We start from the raw sequence: 17,658 nt of genomic DNA, 5'->3' as shown, positions 1-17,658 counted from the left end.
GAGACCCTCTCTTTGAGTTCCTCTACCACAGATGCAAAATCATTTACAACACATATTCTCAATAGTTTCCCAGTTTGGCATCTATAACAATTGACCTTTCTCTGAACGCAGTGAGATTAAGTGCCTTTCATGTTAATTGCTCCTCTGTAGACTTTTTCCATTTGGAACCTGCACCTATATGCCCTTTGCTGGGTTTTCTGCTGTACACTGAATCTACTGTACACTGTTCACTGAATAAGATTTGGAGTTGAAGAGAAACCCAAAGACCACTAAAATATACTTTATCACTCAAGAGCTCCTGAACCCGTTTATTATCTCAAGCAAAAGTATTAATATGGGCGCCATCTTTCCTTGGCAGCAGCCCCACCCTCAGGAATCTGCACTCTCCTTCACAAGCCTCTAAAAGGAAGAAATAATTGCATCGTGTTTCAAAAGTAGAACTCACCATGCACTTTGACTCAATTAGTGTTTATTGACCACCTACATTTACTGGATACTGCTCTAGCCATTCTTTCTCTCTTCTTTCATTGGTTCTTTCTTGTGAAATCATGTGCAAACTCAGACATATGCAGCGAAGAGCTCAAGCTAACCACCAGAGACCACAGCAAGTGCACTCACTCATAGTCTCCTTTGCTAGAGGAAAATTCTGTCATTAAATGTATGTAGGACTGGTGAGGTAGATGAGCAGTGAAGAGCATGTAGCCTTCTTGCAGCAGATCTGAGTTCTGGTTCTTAGAACATGTTTTGGGCAGCTCACAACAATCTATAACTCCAGCTCCAAGGGGAATCCAAAACCCTCTACTGACCTCCAAGGGCACACCCCCACAAAGATGTATTTATAGATGCATTAGTAAAAAGAAAATAAAATCTATCTACATGCATATGTACACACATATAAATAAATGTGTGTGTGTGTGTGTGTTTGTGTGTTTAAGAAGTTAACCAAAGCTCCCTTCACCAGCCAAGCAGGATGCCCAAAGGAAAGAAGGCCAAGGGGAGGAAGGTATCCACAGAACCAGCAATTGTTCAGAAACAGGAGGCCAAGAAAGTGGTCAGTTCTTTGTTTGAGAAAAGGCCCAAGAACTTCAGCATTGGGCAGGACATCCAGTCCAAAAGAGACCTAATATGCTTTGTCAAATGGTCCCACGACATAAGGCTGCAGCGGCAAAGAGCCATCCTCAAAGTACTTCCTGCCATTAACCAGTTCACCCAGGCCCTGGACAGGCAAACAGCTGCTTAAGCTTGCCCACAAGTACAGGCCAGAGAAAAAGCAAGCGAAGAAGCAAAGGCTACTGGCCTGGCCTGAGAAGAAAGCTGCTGGCAAAGGGGACGTCTCAACTAAGAGACCACATGTCCTCCAAGCAGGAGTCAGTACAGTCACCACCTTGGTGGAGAACAAGAAGGCTCAGCTGGTGGTGATGGCCCATGGTGTAGACCCCACTGAGTTAGTGGTTTTCCTGCCTGCCCTGTGTTGAAAGGTGGGGGCGCCCCACTGCATCATCAAGGGAAAGGCCAGGCTGGGGCGCCTGCTCCACAGGAAGACATGCACCACTGCTGCCTTCACACAGGTTAACTCGGAAGACAAGGGTGCTCTGGCTAAGCTGGTGGAAGCTATTAAGACCAATTATGACAGATATGATGAGATCCGCCACCACTGGGGAGGTAACGTCCTGGGTCCTAGGTCTGTGGCTGGCATTGCCAAGCTGGAAAAGGCAAAGGCTAAAGAACTCGCCACTAAAGTGGGTTAAATGTACACTACGTTTTCTGTACATAAATATAATTACAAAATTAAAAAAAAGAAGTTAACCAGAAGTCTATCCATATTTAGTGTAGCTTTTAACCCACTCTTACCAAAACATTATATATATACCTATAAAATTCCCTTCATACATATTTTATATGAATGGGCTTGGATATAATACTTGGGAGTATACATTTGACATTTTCTGAAATTACAGATGATCTCAATTATTTTATTAATTCTATTTTCTAACTTTCATTTTCTTTTCAGGAGAGTTTAAGGTCTCTTTGAGACAAAAAGGTCAGGCTACCACCAAACTCCTGATAGTCCTGATAGTCCTGCTTCCTCTTCCCCAATGCTAAGGGGATCCATATGCCCCTGTGCCTCGTCTTTATTTTCTACTCTTCAGATAATCTCAGAGAAGAAAACAATTCCTTCCGTGATATCAGTTCTAAATCTAATGAATTAGGCACCCAGTCTTCTAGAAACTCATACACCCTGACTAATCGTTTCTTCAGCTGGGAGGACTACTGAAAGTGAGAAATCACCATTCTCATAGGCTTTTGGTTTGGATTAAAAGGACTGAGTAAGAAAATCCTTCAGCACTTACCTTCCTGCTTAGTAAGCACCCTCAATGTCAGTTCATTTCATGTCTTTCTTCTCTACTTCTCTGCCCACATGAGAAACTGCAATTAACCACTAGGGAGCCTATAAAAGCCATAACCACACGCCCAGGAGTTGCCAGCTTCAAATATTTCATCCCATTGCTGAATCTCACATGCTGATTTTGATTTAGGATTCATGACTTTCTGCAGGCCCCTGCTCTTTTTGTCATTTGATCATAATATCCGACATTTTGTAGCACCTGCTATGTGTTATCCAATTTTCTCAAATGAAAAATAGCTCTAAGATCCTGACACACAGTCATCCGTAGTTTCAAGCTTCTCTGGGTGTCAAAGCCTTGTGCCCTCCAATGGTGGACAGAAAACCTTGGTTAAATAGAAGGGCAGATGTGTTTTTAGTACCAGTGATATTTAAGATTCAGTGTCAAAAGGAAGGAAAGGTGCTAAGTATGTTTTATAAATTGCATGGAAGTTAAGAAAATTCTACTAAAACAGAGAAGTTATAGACCATTCATACCAACACTCACTTTGGAAAAATATTTAATAAAATATTAGTAAATGAGATCTAACATTACATTAAATAAATACATGCTATAACCATATGCATTTGTTTGAAGAATGTAAAGCTACTGAAATATGAAGAGTTTGATTCATATAACTGAGTATATGCATAGGTCCAAAGAGAAAAAAACAGATGACTATTTTCAAATTCTTATATTCATATATTGATATACATGAAAATGGATTAAAATAAGAGTTCATAAATATTGCCTTCACATATGTAAAGATGTGTTGTAGAACATTAAGTACAAAACCAGAGACATTTATACTAAAGTCAAACCTAAGAAGAATTATACTCACATTTCCAAACCAATACACTGATTTATTTAATATTATTCATTAACATTGCTTTGAAATGCAAAATTAAGTAAGAACACAACCCAAAAACACAAAGATGGCTGGAAGGAGGTAAAATTCAGTTAGAAAATAAAATATTAGAGGCTGAGGAGATGGTACAGTGAGTAAGAATACTTACTGTGGGAGTAAAAGGATCTGAGTTCTAATCTCCATTCTGCATACAAAAACTTGGTATGGCCACATGTACCCATAACCCCAGCACTGGGGACAGAAACAAGCTGACCCCACGTGTTTGTTGGCTGGCCAGCCTAGCGAGAATGATGAACTTCAGGTTCAACAAGAGAGACCATGTCTCACAAAGTAGGATGAAGACATTAGGTGTCTTTCTTGGCTTCTGCATGCAGGCGCCCATGAACACATGTCCCTCATAAGCACTATATACATTGTATACACAGTATATGCAGAACATAAAATATTTTTAAGATAAAATGCCATGTGTGTAGTTAGGGATGTAGACATTCCCCCTTTTACTCCTGAACTCTGGATAAGAGACAGGTGCTTTTCTGTTGAGTTGGAAGTCAGTCTGGTGTACATAGCAAGTTCTAGGATAGCCAGAGATACACAGTGAGACCTTATCTTACCACCAAAATAAAGCAAAACGGAAAAAATAGGCACCAATAAACACAAGATAGATGAAAAATTAAGCATTACAAGAAATCAGCAAAACAGATTATAACACAAAAAGTAAAATGCAATAGCTTTCATACAGAAAGCCAAAGCCGGATAGAACATAAAAAGGGTCAAAAAGATATCTTTCATTTGATTATTAAAAGAAAATATGCAAATACCTATGTGTAAATTTAACAGCTAACATTGGTTGCATTTCTGTTGTGATAAAATACCATGTCCAAAAGCCATTTCTGGAAGAAAGAGTTTCTGCGGGCTTAGGGCAACAGAGGACCAAGAGTTGATCATGTCAGGGGGAACAACGGCAACCTGCAAGCACAGCCGTAGAAGCAGGAAGCTCCTATCTCCAGCCACAAACACAGTACAGTGAGTGAACTGGAGTGGGGCAAGGCAGTGACAAACTTGCTCCTGCAACTTTGTACCCTGCTTTCCCCCCCAAACAGCGCCACCAACTGGATACCAAGTGTTCAAACATCTGAGCCGATAGGGGACATTCTCATTAAAACCACAACTGTATTCTCTGTTTCCTTCTTTTTTTCTTTTTCCTTTTCTTTTTCTTTTTAAACTCCCCAGCCCTTTTTCTTTCTTTTCTGACAAGGCTTCACTCTGTACACGAGGTTGATATTGTAGCTCATAACATTCCTCCTGCTTCTGCCTCCCAAAGCACGATTAAACAAAAGAAAGTCAAGATATGATTTAGGCTCAATAAGCTATAGAGATGCAAATTTTCCCTGTATTCACCTCACTATGTGGTGTGAATTGTGTGCTATTTTAAAGCAAAGGCGCATGAATGCGGCACATACCTGCTCACATTCAAAAGAAGCAAATGATGAAGAATAAACCATGAATTAAAAGAAAATGGTCCCCCCTGGGGAACTGGTTTTGTAACTTCTTTTCATAGACTCAACTTTGGAACTAAGCAAATAATTTATATGATTTTAAAACAAAATTAAGCTTCAAAAGGCAATTACTACTAATAAAAAATAAAGCAAAAACAGGTGAACTTCACTGTGTGGTGTGTGTCAGATTCACAAAGGGAAAAAGAAACCCACATGTTTATAATGTAACTGTTTCATTCCTGGTGTGAGATGCCCCAGGACCAAAGAACAGCTCTTCCAGACAGCAGAAAAACTTCTGAAAGGAAGTGCTCAATTTATGATGACAGTGTTTCTATTCTGAGACACTGTAAGCACTGAGAAATAACGCAATTGAACAATTATGTGAAATGTGAATTTTGCCAATCCTCTGAAAAGGGACTTATCAGAAATAAATGACCTATATTTTTCAATAAGCAAACTTAGGAAAAGAGGGGAAATTTCATAGATTACAATAAAATTAAAATACTACCAAACAGTTCTAATATACAGACTGGTAGCCACTTGGGTTGTATTTGGTTATTTTATAACTTCCATTAGCAGAAAACACAGGTCCTTTGTTGCCTGCTAAAATTTCTGAGCAACTTCTCAATGCTTGACCAGAGTTCCTGAGTGGCAGAGGGCTTCCAGGTATAGTTCTGCAGCTTACCTTTCCAGTCAAGCCTAAGCAAATCTGATTCCTTCTTCACATTTGGCTCTCTATGGTCTATATCACTCCAGCAGATGCATGACTGTATTCACTCTGGGTAGGGCTTCTCTCTGCACCTGCTATGATGTTGACTAAGAGCATCACATCCTCCAATCCTGACTTCCACAATTGAGTTCTTTGTTTGAATTATCTGACTTTTGTAAACGTATTAAATTAAAATCATCTGAAGATTTTGCATAAGTTCAGTAAGTGGATAGATTCTAGATGTTAAATAGAAAGATAGATGGAAGGAAGGAAGATAGGAAGGAAGGAAGAAAGGAAGGAAAGAAGGAAGGAAGGAAGGAAGGAAGGAAGGAAGGAAGGAAGGAAGGAAGGAAGGAAGGAAGGAAGGAAGGAAGGAAGGAAAAGTGCCAGGTAGGTATGTGTTTGGAGTGTGTATCAGCATTTTGCAGGGCTCTGAATTCAGCATCCAGCATCCATGGACAACAGCTAGGAATAAATTAGGGATTGTGGTTTTGTGCTGAGTTGACACAGGGTGATTTCATGCCCTATGATATCACAATAAATAAACTTCTGAATAGTTTGTGTCATTATTTTTTCAACTTTTATTTTAGTGCATGTGCGTGCATGTGTATGTGCATGCACGTGTGTGTGTGTGTGTGTGCGCGTGCGCGCGCGCGCATACAAGTATGGACTCTTGTGGAGGTCAAAAGACAACTTATAGGAGTTGGTTCTCTCCTTCCACTACATGAATTCCAGGGAATAAAGTTAGGTGGTCAGGCTTTGATATAATTGCCTTTCTCTGCTGAACCACCTGGCAAGGCCCTACTGGAGACATTTTTCCCTTTCTAGAGCTCTCTTCAGATACCTCTGAGCATATTCCATGATTAGTTGTTTAACAACTAACAAGCTTTAGTGGCTTGAGGAAGTCACCAATTGGCTGGATGTCAGGCAGTGACATAATTTGATTGGCTGTTGCCAATAACTTAGATTGGCGTCCTTTCAGTACAGAAACAGGAAGTAAACATTATCTGCATAATCCTCACAATAGTGTATTTCTATTTTCCACTCCTCCAAGATTGGGAATCTGAATCGTTTCCATGGTTACAAACACTACTCACTGAGTCAGAGGCCAGAGCAAACATGGCATGGGGCAATGGCTTCTGTCTGGGGCCACAGGCATTGGGATGCTGTTTGTGAACTCTACCTTGGGCTGAGAAACCTATTGACACTAAGGTGCTATGAGCAGTATGGGTCTCCCAATTCCATTCATATTCCCACCCTCACATAAATTTCTGCCAGTTTGTCATTGCTCAAAAGATTAAGTTAAGATTCTTCTCTTCTATAAAGCCCCAACAACCTTTTCTGGTGTATTGTGTCTCCTCCAAAGCCAGCAGATCTCTAGTATAGCACCCTCTTCCTCATTCTCTTTTCTTTGACTGTCAAACCCTGCATTTCTACTCAGAGCCACCCATTAATCACTTTCTGTGTAGTCTTGATGCCCCTATCAGAATTTATATTCCAGCCCAAATTCTCCCTGGCATTTATACTATTACATTGATCGTTTATCTTCCTTGTTCCTTTTCTGGGCCATAAGATCTTTCATGGCAAGACTATGACATGTGGTGTTTACTTTTATAACCTCCTAGGACCCAAAGAACAGCACACATACACACACACACACACACACACACACACAAACACTCACACATTCAAAATAAAGGCAAGAGCCTGTTTTAAAAGTGTGGGATACATGGACTGGAGAGATTGCTCGGGTTATAAAATGCAAGTATGAGAGCTGGGGTTTGGCTTCCTAGAATCCCAGATAAAAAAAGGAGAAAGTCAGTGGAATTGATTGACTGTTTGAGATCCCAGATCTAGAGGAAGCAAAGATAAGGATTCCTGGGCCTAGGTATCTTTCTAGAATAACTGAATCTCTAAGCCAAAGACCCTGTCTGAATGAAGAAGGTGGAAACAGCAAAGAAAGTCCTGGCACAGACAGGTGCACACAGACAGGTGCACACAGACAGGTGCACACAGACAGGTGCACACAGACAGGTGCACACAGACAGGTGCACTAGCAACCTTACCCATGCACATGTGAACAGGCATGAATGCCAAACACATTCTTTATGAAAAAAATGTAAAACATAACAAGAGGTTGAGCTTGCAGAGCTGCCTTATTGTTGAAAGAAAAGCCAAGGATGATGAAATCAGAAGAGTGATAGCATGAGCGTCATGTGGATTCTAAGGACAGCTGACCTGGTTTCTTCAGTCTGATGCCAAAGGTAAGAAAGGCAGGGATATGATGGGGACTCTTCAAGAGTAAGATAGAAAAACATGAACAATAACCAAATGCAATGTGCAAACAGGCATTTTTAAATGAATTGGGAAATCTTACTATGCAGAGGGTATTAGATATTGTTATTAATGTTTACTGGGGGATAAAAATCGTGTTTTGGTTACAGCTTAATAAAATGCCCTTATTAAAGGACAAACAATGTAACACATTTTATTTAAGCGACCGTGGCAAAATTTTAAAGACAGAAAATGTTGTGGGTAAAGTACAAATGAGGCACCGTTGGGCAGAGGCACAAGAAAACTGAAGCCGCTGCTCTGTCCCTCTTAGCTAGCACACAGTTCCTAGGATCTCTTTAGTGGTAGGGTTGGACTTAGTTATTCATGAAAGCATCTGTCAGCCATGAATATGTTTATGCTAATGAGGCACTCTTCGAGGTTCCCTCATGAGAGGAAGGATAAAAGTTAAACCCAGGAGAACCCAATTGTGTGATCAGAAAGTAGAAATCCAAGTTTCCCCCTCAGACCCTGAGGAAGGGGAGAAGACAGAGGTTTCATTGCCGATGGCCAAGGATCTAGTCATGTCACTTTATGAACTGCAATAACATGGCAAAGAGCTGGAGAAGTACCTCAGGTGATGCTGTGGTTGCCTTGCATGCAGAGTCCTGGCTTCTGTCTCCAGTGCTTCATATACTGAGTGTGATGGTTTATGCCTCGAATTCCAGCTCTTGGAAGGTAGGTGCACGAAACTGTAGCTCACAGACAACCTTGCTATACAGTGAGTTAGAGGCAGCCTGGACATCATGATAGCCTTTTCTATATATATTAAACATAAAATATACTTAATATGCAATATATTACATTTAATATAATAATATGTATACTATACGTGTGCATTTGCATTATATTAATATGTACATATTTGAATATATTATATCATATATGCATATATAGATAAACAAATGAATAAATCAGCAAAAGTAGCAACTGTAAGGCACTCTTCCAAGTTCTGTGGGTGTTAGCCAACCTGAGAGAAGGTACCACCGGAATTTGCGAACAGCCAGGCAGACATGGAGAAAGCCCCTCTGTGGCTATCATCCAGAGTGGGAGACGTCTTACAGTGCCCAGGCTTCGACTTTTTGAGTCTGAGCTAACTTGAGGCAATTGAGGTCAGAGTGGAACTGAACTATAGGATTTTCAGATGGTATCAGAAAAGTGGGTAAGTGGTTGCTGTTGGAGAGCCATATAAGGTAGTTACAGGCAACGATGGGCAAGCTTTGAATCAGAATGGGGTTTTATTTTGTTTGGGTGTTTCAAAATGCCCCTATCAAAAAGCATTAAAAGCTTTAAATAGTTTTTCAGATTTTTGTCTATTCAGAGAAAGTACTTGCAACCTTTAGGCATCCTTGTAGAATGTAGTGATATTTGATTCCAAAAGTAATTGCACATGCCCTGTTATAATTCTGAGGATTTTCACATGCATTTAGGGGGGCATTTGTATGCCTTCTTTGCCGAGAGCTGTTCTAAGGTATTTTATGAAGGGAAGGAAAAGCAGTTGTCCATAATAGAACTTTTATATAAGAAGTTTTATGCCAGCTTTATTCATAATAACAAAAATATGAAAAGAAGCAACCCAAATACCCATCAACATGAAAATAAATAAAACTGGAGCTTATTGTGTGACGGAATATTTCTCAGCAATAAAAAAAGAAGAAGAACAAACTACCCTTACATGGAGCAACATAAATGAGTCTCAAAAATACTGTGTTGGATGAAAGAAGCAAGTCACAAAAGAAAGCATGCTTTATGATGTGGGCACGATTACTCTGTAGGTATAGATATAAAAACAGTGGTTACTGTGGGAAGAAGAATGGATGGCAGGAGAAACCGTTCTAGCAGGCAGGAATGGTGTATTAACTCGACTAGGTTATTTACACAGAAATTTGTTTGTTAGCATTCAAATTTGAGGGCTGGAGAGACGGTGCAGCAGTTGACAGTATTGGCTCTACAGCCATGGAAACCAGAGTCTGGACCAGCACCCATGTTATAAGCCAGGCATCCAGCAAACCCGTGTAATCCCATCTCTGCTGGGATCCAAAACCTTCTGGCCACTGTTCATGCAGACCCATGCATTCATTCACACATGTTGATACAGCCTCACACCCCTGAATAAAAAAAATGCACCTTAAAACAATAACAATAGTGGCCCCTCAAACTCTACGCTTAAGATCTGTGAATTTCGTTTCTTTCACTGTACTTGCAGGATATAACTCGGAGGACTGTGTGGTCAGGAGTGGACTCTGAGATTCACTGGGAAGTGGAGCTTGCCTTCCTGGTCTCTGTCCATGTATGAGCCTGCCACTCACGACAGTTGCTCTTCGCTGAGGCATCCATGCTTAGCAGCTGACTTCCTCTGAGAACTGCATTCCTCTTTGCTGCAGTCATAACCAGAATTCTCAGGGTGACACCATGGAAACAGCACTAGCTTTCTGTTTGGGCACCAGTGACCTTGCCACCGCTACCCTCTTCGGATATAGCAGGAGGACTATTAGCTGTAAGTGGGCTGTACTGAATGGCAGGAAACTCAGGGGAGAGGCGGGTGTCACTTCTCAGCTCAAAGAGCTTATCCCAGGGAGTTCAAGGTTTTCTGTTCTCCCACTCACCCGCTGGGTTTCGCCGAGATGTTGGCTGAATGCAGAGAAGACAGGGCTAGCAGAAAGGCAACATTATTTTGTAAAAATTGAACTTGCTGTTGATTTTGGTGTATAAGCACTGGCATACATAGAATTCGTGGGATCTGTTTATCCCAGATAGAGGATTGTGGTCCTCATTTTGATAGTAAGAAAATAAGCTTGCAAGTATTAAGGGACTTGGGAAAGAAAGACTGGTGAGTGGCAGAAATGGGTGAGCAGACCAAACCCCTCTGACCTCGCCATGGGAATGCCTCCTGTCTGTCTTCAAACCGTAATATAATTTTGTCTGCCTTGTAGTTTCCAACCGGCTCCCCCTTGCTGCAGTGGACAAATACCTGTTAACCCTTAAGGGGGAGAACTCAGAGACTCCTCTGCAGAGACTGCCACATCTGCCTCTCAGGTTAAAGTTTGTGCTGTTTCTCATTTGCTGCCTTTCTTTCTTCCATTTCTGTATTTCCTTCCACCAGTATGTCCTTCAGTTGTGAGCAAATGTACATCAGATCATTGAGTAAGTCTGATTATGAGAAACTCAAACTAAGACAGTAAGAGGAAACTGACTTTGCAACTTAACTCTCCTACCATTCTGTATAGTATAGGCTAAACTGACTGTAAACTCCAACTGAACTATAACAGATGAAATCGGTAGAAATAAGTACATGAAAATTGCATATGTCACAGGATGCACTATCTGAACATGATATAAAACATCCTATACTTTTTAATAATGTAAAGGGATGACTGATTGATCTTTGAAAATACTAAGTCTTAGTTTAGCTGCCCATAAAGTCTTTCCAGCAACTGTATCACTCACTTGGTACAATCCAGGTTCTCTAGAATAAGACAGATCTCCCATGATCTTCTTGCTCTGGCCCTTCCTTCTGGCTCATTCTGATACCTTTGTTGTTTCAATATTACTAAACCACTTAGAACTAACTAACAAAGAATGGCATTCTATTTTACATTAGCAAGCCTCTGCTCTCCCCCACTGGCAAAGGCTCTTTTATCCTTTTCTCTTACAAAAGTTTAACACCAGTTCTTGGAGGAAGGCCAAGCCTACTCCAGTATGATACAAATTTGATTGCATCTGTATAGACCCTGTTTTCAAATAAAGTCACCTTCATAGGCATGAGAATTTGAACACATCTGTTTCGGGTAGATGAAATTCATTCTACAAAAGGAGAGGGAACCAGGGCTGGTGAAGTGGTTCAGTGGGTAAGAATGCTTGCTGTTCCAGGCAGGTGACCTGAGCCAGAAATCTAGTACCCATGTAAAATCTAGGCAGGTCTATGTGTGTCTTTGATCCTAGCACTAGGAAAAAGAACAGGCAGATCCCAAGAGGCCTCTGGCTACCCAGTCTTGTTTAGTAGAAGATTCTCTTTGAAAATAATAAAGTGGAGAATGGCGAAGGACTTGAAGTCCTTCTTTGGCCTCAGATGTATACACTCATCTGTCTGCACCACACATATACCACACCTGCATAAAATACACACACACACACACACACACAGAGAGAGAGAGAGAGAGAGAGAGAGAGAGAGAGAGAGAGAGAGAGAGAGAGAGAGAGAGAGAGATGCTGGAGATATTACCAGATAACTGATTCTTAGAAAATTGAAGAGCTATTGTCCAGACTACAGGCTTGGGCAAACTATATGTGATTATTGAATACTATAGGGCAATGGCACTGCAATCTTTATAGAAAGACTCTAGAAAATGATCAGATATTGAGGGCAGATGAATGTTCCATTTCAGACATGTCTTGAGAGGCCTCAGAACCTTCCATTGTCAGAGTGGAATTTGACAGATGGGATTGGAGGTCTAGGGATAGTGTTTGGCAGGAACACAGAGAAGGAAAGTGATGGCGGAGTGCAGAGTGAGAGGCATGGCATTGTATGCCCAGCCCCCTTTGCTAGATAGATATGAGTGACTTATCTTCATATTAGGAGATATTTTCATTTACAAACTATTTTAACAGGCTAATCACACCAATCAAAAACTTCAAAAGCTACAAATCTTAAGATTTTGAACACTAAAATCATGCCACAAGTGGAAAATTCTACATGTGACTTTATGCAGATGATTTGCCTTCAAAAAACACAAATACTAAGAACACTGTATAAAATCACCTCTAGGATTTTCACCTGAGGAATATCGAATGGCTGAGAAGCACCTAAAGAAATGTTCAACATCCTTAGTCATCAGGGAAATGCAAATCAAAACAACCATGAGATTTCACCTCACACTAGTCAGAATGGCTAAGATAAAAAACTCAGGAGACAGCAGGTGTTGGTGAGGATGTAGAGAAAGAGGAACACTCCTCCACTGTTGGTGGGATTGCAAGCTGGTACAACCACTCTGGAAATTAGTCGAGTGGTTCCTCAGAAAACTGGGCATAACACTACTGGAGGACCCTGTTATACCACTCCTAGGCATATACCCAGAGGATTCCCCAGCATGTAATAAGGACACATGCTCCACTATGTTCATAGCACCCCTATTTATAATAGCCAGAAGCTGGAAAGAACCCAGATGTCCCTCTGCAGAATGGATACAGAAAATATGGTACATTTACACATTGCTCACTGATAAGTCCAGAAGTTTGGAATACCCAAGACACAATTCACATATCAAATGATGCTCAAGAAGAAGGAAGAATGGATACTCTGGTCCTTCTTAGAAGGGGGAACAAATTTCCCACAGAAGGAGATACAAAGACAAAGTTTGGAGCAGAGTCTGAGGGAAAGACCATCCAGAGACTACCCCACCTAGTGATCCATCCCATATACAGTTACAAAACCCAGACACTATTATCGATACCCACAAGTACTTGCTGACTGGAGCCAGATATAGCTGACACCTGGGAGGCTTTGCTAGTGCATGACAAATACAGAGGGGGACACTCTCAGCCAGCCATTGAAATGAGCATAGGATTCCCAATGGAGGAGCTAGAGAAAGGATACAAGGAGCTGAAGGGGTTTGCAATGCCATAGGAGGAAGAACAACATGAGTCACCCAATACTCCCAGAACTCCCAGGGACAAAACCATCAACCAGAAAGTGCACATGGAGCTACCCATGGCTCTAGACACATAGGCAGCAGTGGATGGCCTTGTTGGACATCGAATGGAGGAGAGGCCCTTGGTCCTGGAAAGGCTCCATGCAGCAGTGTTGGGGAATGCTGGGACAGGGAAGCAGGAGAGAGTTGATTGGGGAACAGGTGGAGGGGAGATGAGTTATGAGACTTTCAGAAGGGTAAGTCAGGAAAGGGGACAACATTCAAAATATAAATGAAGAATATATCTAATAAAAAAATCACCTCTAGTCTATATGTATCAAATGTACACAAACATAAATGAGCTTTATATCCTAATAGAATATAGGCATTATACACTTCTACATGTATTCAAACATTTCAAGAGAAAAAAAGAAAAGCATCCAGAATTAGGAATTTTTTTTCTGGTTGCAAATATTTTGAATGAGAGCCAGTCAACCTGAATGTGCACCCAACAATTCAATTCTTATAATAATCCAGGGGTGAGATAAAATGACTCCATCTAGGTTCCATGGCTTACAATGGGGAAAACAACACAATCCCAGGGTTCCAAGGTGCAATGACTCTCAGTCCCTGACTTCATCACTTCACAGAAGTTCCTTGGTTCAGATTCACCTGACCCTATTTATTTTCTTGGCCATGGCCATTGCACATGGCCTCTCATTTGACAGATGAGCACTTACCTTGGGTAGAGGAGCCATTTTCTTCAGATCCAAATGCATCACACATCTCAGGAAGCAGAAATCCACCAAAATTTCATGTTGTTATTGAGAAGAGCATCTCTTTCCAACTTTATGTTTTCAGAATAAAGGAAGTACATATCTTTGAACCTAACATGCCTAGGTTAATATGTTTTTAGATTTTTCAAGTTTATGGTTGTCTTGCTCCCATGTTGTATGTACACCATTTACATGCCTGGTATCCTGGTATTTATATCAGATCTGCTGGCACTGTAATTATACAGAAGGTTGGTAGGCATTCTGTAGGTGCTAGGAGTTGAACCTAGGTTCACTGGAACAATGACAATTATTCTTAATCACTGAGCCATCTCTCTAGCCTCTGAGTTGCTATGTGGAAGCTAGAAAAAAGACTGCCAATGTCCACTCAGATCTTACACATAAACATATAATTCCAAATACCATCCATATAATATTGACCAAAGAATTTGAATTTCAGACATTTCTCTATTATTTTAAGAGGGAGAAGAGAAATAGCCTTATGTTTATGAGCCCTAAATGTTATAACGATAAACATGGCATTGGGGTGTCCCAAGATTAGATATATTTAGTCATTAGTAACACAATATTATTCCATAGATGCTAATAGATAAATAAATATCCTTTGCATGTATTTATTGTGTGTACTTGTATTGTTTCCCTCGTACATGTTCATGCCCCATCAGAGAACTATTTGTGGAAATTGTCCTTTTCTTTCACCATGTAAGTTCCAGGCATCAAACTTTGGTCATTAGGCTTTACAGGAAGTGCATTTGCCACCATAGCCACCTCATTCACCCCAAACTATTTTTTTTTTTTTTGGAAAGGTTGCCTGAGAAAATCTGAAGCTGAGTAAATATACTTATTGGTGACTCTGCCATGTCTTTTGATATAAGAGGACATCAAGTACTTAATCCTTTTTTTATTTGATATATTTTTATTTACATTTCAAATGCCCCTTTTCTGGCCCCCCACTCCCAGAAAGTCCCATATGCCCCCTTTCCTCCCCCCCCCTTTCTCCCATCCACCCCTTCCCACTTCCCCATTCTGGTTTTGCCCTATATTGCTACACTGAGTCTTTCCAGAACAAGGGGCCACTCCTCCATTCTTCTTGTACCTCATTTGATGTGTGGATTATGTGTTGGGTATTCCAATTTTCTAGGCTAATATCCATTTATTAGTGAGTGCATACCATGATTGATCTTTTGAGACTGGGTTACCTCACTTAGTATGATGTTCTCCAGCTCCATCCATTTGTCTAAGAATTTCATGAATTCATTGTTTCTAATGGCTGAATAGTACTCCATTGTGTATATATACCACATTTTTTGCATCCATTATTCCGTTGAGGGATAACTGGGTTCTTTCCAGCATCTGGCTATTATAAATAGGGCTGCTATGAACATAGTGGAGCACATATCCTTATTACATGCTGGGGAATCCTCTGGGTATATGCCCAGGAGTGGTATGGCAGGATCCTCCAGAAATGACGTGCCCAATTTTCTGAGGAACCGCCAGACTGATTTCCAGAGTGGTTGTACCAATTTGCAACCCCACCAGCAGTGGAGGAGTGTTCTTCTTTCTCCACATCCTTACCAACACCTGCTGTCTCCTGAATTTTTAATCTTAGCCATTATGACTGGTGTAAGGTGAAATCTCAGGGTTGTTTTGATTTGCATTTCCATAATGACTAATGAAGTTGAGCAGTTTTTAAGATGCTTCTCAGTCATCCAAAGTTCTTCAGGTGAAAATTCTGTACCCCATTTTTAATAGGGTTATTTGGTTTTCTGGGGTCTAACTTCTTGAGTTCTTTGTATATATTGGATATTAGCCCTTTATCTGATGTAGGGTTGGTGAAGATCTTTTCCCAATTTGTTGGTTGCCGATTTGTCCTTTTGATGGTGTCCTTTGCCTTACAGAAACTTTGTAATTTTATGAGGTCCCATTTGTCAATTCTTGATCTTAGAGCATAAGCTATTGGTGTTCTGTTCAGGAATGTTCCCCCTATACCGATGTCCTCAGGGTCTTCCCCAGTTTCTTTTCTATTAGCTTCAGAGTGTCTGGCTTTATGTGGAGGTCCTTAATCCATTTGGGGTTGAGCTTAGCAAGTACTTAATCCTTAACAAGAGAGTTTATGTGAAAGAATGTTCATTAAACTTACTTGAATACAAACAAGATGATCATTTGCATAATATGGAGATTCAGTAGATTGAATATTTCTGAGTTTCCTTCTAGGTCTGTGTCTTAGTCAGGCTTTCTATTCCTGCACAACACCATGACCAAGAAGCAAGTTGGGGAGGAAAGGGTCTATTCAACTTACACTTCTGCATTGCTGTTCATCACAAAAGGAAGTCATGACTGGAACTCAAGCAGGTCAGGAAGCAGCAGTTGAGCAGAAGCCATGGATAGTTGTTCCTTACTGGCTTCTTCCCCTGGCTTGCTCAGCCTGCTCTTGTAGAACCCAAGAATACCAGCCCAGGGATGGCACCACCCACAAGGGGCCCTCCCCCCTGATCACTAATTGAGAAAATGCCCCACAGTTGGATCTCATGGAGGCACTTCCCCAACTGAAACTCCTTTCTGTGTGATAACTCCAGCCTGTGTCAAGTTGACACACAAAACCAGCTAGTACAGTCTGGGTTCCCTTTTCAGCTTCAGTATCAACCTTATTGTTCTTTAATATATGGTTAAATTTCATTTACTGCAATGTAAGCTATATGTAGTCACTAAATTTTTATTGTGACTTTACAGTGTATTAGAATACTGTTCTTGGCACAGTGTCCTAAATGTCAAGCTTCTGACCACCAGGAGACAACAGATGTGCCCATATAGGAGCATACTTCCTAAAATAGAGCCTTCATTTCCTTTATCTTATTTGGCATTGCATTTTTTTTCTCTTACTTAATTTGTTTGAACTTTATTTCCGGTGCACTTTGCATGACACAGAGAACTGAAAATTGGTGAGCTGGCTCACTAATTTTTTGAATCAAAGCAAAGCATGAGAAGAGAAAAAGACGGCTCCAAAATTACAGCGCACAGTCCGTGATTGAGGGCCCACAGTAACAGGTACAACTACAGCAACAATGCCATTGCAGAAATGAAACGCCTGGGCTCCGTGTTGTGTTCATTAAATATTGTTCATACTGAAACATACGCTCTGTCAAGTCCTTAATCATACCTTATGGTTTTGATTTAAGGCAAGGCCGACTAGTATAGGGTTGCACAGAGCACCTTTTTGTTCCGTAGAACTCTTCCTCCAGGTAGAAGAAAACAGGAGAACTGGAGCAACCCTGGGAAGAAGAGGTAAAAAGCATGCGAATGGGCACAAACATGACATAGATGGAGCTGTTCCCCGATGCATACGTCATATACTACTACAGTTTATGATTGTGTTCATGTCTTATTTTCAATACGTTTCTGAATAAAGAATATGCATCACTCGATTTCCTGTCATTCATGCACAGGAGACA

The 17,658-nt window shown here is 40.8% G+C and overlaps 1 pseudogene; it reads left to right on the top strand.

Moving 5' to 3' along the window:
• The first annotated feature begins 964 nt into the window (after window positions 1-964).
• LOC127696342 (60S ribosomal protein L7a-like) lies at window positions 965-1,751 on the top strand (annotated as a pseudogene).
• Window positions 1,752-17,658: the final 15,907 nt, after the last annotated feature.

The sequence above is a fragment of the Apodemus sylvaticus genome, chromosome 11 (assembly GCF_947179515.1).
Source record: "Apodemus sylvaticus chromosome 11, mApoSyl1.1, whole genome shotgun sequence".
NCBI classification, from domain to species: Eukaryota; Metazoa; Chordata; class Mammalia; order Rodentia; family Muridae; genus Apodemus; species Apodemus sylvaticus.
The sequence above is the reverse complement of the archived record's forward strand: the minus strand, read 5'-3'. Positions and strand labels throughout refer to the sequence as shown.